We start from the raw sequence: 3,788 nt of genomic DNA, 5'->3' as shown, positions 1-3,788 counted from the left end.
CGATACAAATAATGAATTTCGCAATATCCTCAGGTGTTTGTGCACCCGTGCCGCATTACATGTACGGCGTAAACAGACACAGCCTGCTGAATTATTGAAGTAAAACCGTCTTCAGAGCACATAAATAGGTAATAACGACATTTACTCCCTGGCCATCCCCGGCAACCCTCCGCGTGATTGCGCGTACATAAAGCCTCCCCCACCTTTTTACCCATGCTTGAACTTCTATGACCTGAACTTATTAATTTTTCAAACCGTTTCTTTTATTGCATATTCTGGCCTGGTACATCGAACGTCTTCCGAGTAAATATGTTTGCTGGAACACCGCCTGAGCCGATACAATACGCCTCTGTTTACATCAAAAAGCTGACAGTGTTCTATGTGACTGATATATATATAATAACAAGAAACGTCGTTAGACCGGAAGTTGTGTGTTCCAGAAAACGAAATCTAGACCGAATAACAAATTTCCGGACGTAATAACAAGAAATGTCGTTAGACCGGAAGTTGTGTATTCCAGAAAACGGAATTTAAACCGAATAACATATTTCCGGACGTTTTAGATACAGGAAACTTTGATGGTCATTGAAAAACAACCTTGTCCTGAATATTAAACGTCCGGAATACTCCGGTTCATAATTATAAGGGCCCGGATTAAAAGATTCCACTGTATCTTGTTCATGGTCTCTTATACTGCAATATCTCTGCATTTATATGCTGGTTCATCGTATACTCCGGCTTCCATGCGGTGTAATACCACAATCAATTACATTTTTGCTATACAAAACTGTGTAATATTACTGATTGTGACGTTACAATGATCAATTTATATAATTACCTATGCATGATCTGATTTTTATTTAAGGTTCGCCGATCTATAGTTTATCGATCCCATGTTTCTATTTTTATCTTGCACATGACCATATCAACCTTATGTTTAAAAATGTAGATCCGCAATTTCATTCCGAAAATTACCGCTTGATTCTCACTTTTGAAGATATGATACATATATTATAAAAATTAAGGTCTCTTGTCTCGGTTAAACCGTCGTTAGCCCGAGGTTGATATTACTCTATCAGGTCTATATAACAAAGTATCAACCACGACAAAAGTCCATAATTGAAAAAAATATATATAGACTCCACAAATTCATGATAAGGACAAAACTAGAACAGTTTCTTTATGGTTCGTTCGTTCTAAATACTCATTAATATGTAGTTGTAATTGCTCTGAATATTAGTACGATGAAAGGTAACTGTTTCATATCCCTCTTACACGAACCTTCCTCCGGAGATCAATTTTCACCGCACTTTATATTAATCATATTGAACACCTTGATACAGATTTAATAAGATTTCAGACCGCGTCTGTTCGGAACGTTAATCCATAAGTTGCTTCTTATATATACACGTAACTGTTGACCAAAGTATGGAAAGGAATTACGCTGTAACACAATTTTAAACAAATTATATGCTTCGTGACAAAATAGACGCAGCGGTAGGGGCACGTACAAATGTAGCCGTTATACATATGATCGCCCCTGTTGTGTACAATATATCTGATGACGTAGCCGTTTAGTACCTAGTTGGACTGCCACACCGCAAGTGTTTACCGTAAGTATATAAACTAAAGATGCACGTGTTCATATCACACGGACTCCGCGACAATATTTACTTAAATGTTAAATTACTACAACAAATACGAAAACTAGTCAACATGTTGACTTTACTGAGTACGCTAGTAGAGACACGTAATTTACTGTGGTAAGGCCACGACTAACAATAGTGGAAAGTCCCTAGTTTGGCGACGTCAGTGTTTTATCTTGCCAATTATTATTTTCTACAACAAACTGTATCTAGTTAGCAAGCTAAATACAGTTTTAGTGCGCACGCACTTACTTTGGTCCGTGTCGTATTTTTTTGCATACTTTGGTGACGTCATTTTGGTACATTTCGTGTTAATTGACAATAAAAACAGGTTTTATTTGACTAATAGTATCTTATAGTTGCTAAACTAATGCTTCGCGCATCCACCAATTACACGCACTGATGGGTGTGCGAGCGTTGCTGATTCGGGCCGTGTAATGACAGCATGGTAAGCAGGTCATGTATGTGTGTGTAATTTGCGATGTAATTATGACAATGTTGTTTGCCAGGAAAATTGGTCCGTCCTACGTGACTGGATCGTTACTGATGTCCATTCCGTGTTTTGATACACGTCTAGTGGTATGGAGAGGGGTCGCCGTGGCCCAGTGGTTAAGGCATCTGACATTCTTCTACCGCTAAAGCCTTCCACCGCTGGGTCGCGGGTTGGAGACCTACGTGGGGCAGCCACCAGGAACCGACCGTTGGTCGGTGGTTTTCCTCCGGGAACTGCGGCTTTTCTACACCATCAAAACCTGGCACGTCTTTAAATGACCATAGCTGTTACTAGGACGTCAAACACAAACAAACAAATCAGTGGTTCGGTGTACAAGTCAAAGAGAAAATAAATCTTCAGAATTGTTTATGACTCCGAACTTATTTTCGAAATCAAACATTTTATGACGCAAGACTAATTCAAACTGGTTTATTGAAAATTGTACAGGATACAGTTCATACCGTCTTTCTTTCTTTATTGTTAACTGCATCAATGTATTATAATGTTCACATCGAGATGTAAATGTAGTCAATTAAAATGTATTTCGTATTGCAATACACAACAAGTGACTCAATGATTGACTAAATTAACTACATTATAATGAATAAGTTAACTTATTAGTGACTGAATGCGCTAATTGATTAATAAAATAAATGAATGAATGAACAATCTGATTAAAATCATCTGTTACTGCCACGGTCAGGGTCACGTTCAAGTGACCTTTAGATGAACCAATCAGGGGCGCGCTGGCAAAAGTTTGCCAGCGAATCGGAATATCATGGTTGATAGATAAATAGCGAGGGGTGTCGAACAGATTTGTTTTCCAAAACAAATATGGCGGCGGGAACTGACGTTTCTACGACGCCAAGGAAAACGTACCCATTGGGTAATGATTGCGTAGGCAACACCGCCATACCGTCTTTCTTCTCTAAGAAAGCTTCGAATATCTTTTTTTTGTTAGGGTTTCAGACGATCAATCTCAAATAACTTCAGAACTTTCGCATCATTCTCATCAATGTCCGCCATATTTGTTACAACTCCGAGCGCCCTTTTGAAAAAGGGTCTCTGATTGGTCAAAATTTAATGAGTATTTATAAATATAAAGGTCACCTGAACGTGACCCTGACCGCGGCACACTCAGATGTTCAGGCGTAGTACGAAGTTAACGAAGCCATGTAACATATGATTTTAATCAGATTGAATGAATGAATTATTTTAATTAATTAATGAATTATTTGAGTAAATGAATACATTGATTGTATGAATTGAATGAATGCCTGAATAAATGAATTATTTAGACAAATGAATGAAATGAATGTGTGGTATATTTATCAAGGACCTGAGGCAAGAGCTGACCATTTTGAGCCAGGTCACTTTTTGTACCTAATGGACACACGTAGACACTTTACACCACCGGAAGTGTTTAATCGCCAGTTTTCACTGCCGGAAGTCAACGCAATTGATTCTAGAAGAAACTGCCAAGTTTTTAATCTTCCAACGTAGACAAGGATTCGTGAATGGCTTTTACTAACTGGTAGTATTTGATTACCGATTACCCTGAAAGCTCGACTCAATGGCTATCGCCCTACAAATGTGTGTTCTCGCTCACCTTCTGAAAGGTATTGGTAAATATGAAGAAGGGCGGGGTC

The 3,788-nt window shown here is 38.5% G+C and overlaps 1 long non-coding RNA gene across 1 annotated transcript; it reads left to right on the top strand.

Moving 5' to 3' along the window:
* The first annotated feature begins 1,551 nt into the window (after positions 1 to 1,551).
* LOC110443411 lies at positions 1,552 to 2,504 on the top strand. The gene is made up of 2 exons (XR_002462108.1): positions 1,552 to 1,613; positions 2,156 to 2,504. It is a non-coding gene; the product is annotated as an uncharacterized LOC110443411 (long non-coding RNA).
* The last annotated feature ends 1,284 nt before the right edge of the window (positions 2,505 to 3,788 follow it).

The sequence above is a fragment of the Mizuhopecten yessoensis genome, unplaced genomic scaffold (genome assembly GCF_002113885.1).
Source record: "Mizuhopecten yessoensis strain PY_sf001 unplaced genomic scaffold, ASM211388v2 scaffold716345, whole genome shotgun sequence".
NCBI lineage: Eukaryota > Metazoa > Mollusca > Bivalvia > Pectinida > Pectinidae > Mizuhopecten > Mizuhopecten yessoensis.
This window is presented reverse-complemented; position numbering and strand designations above follow the sequence as displayed.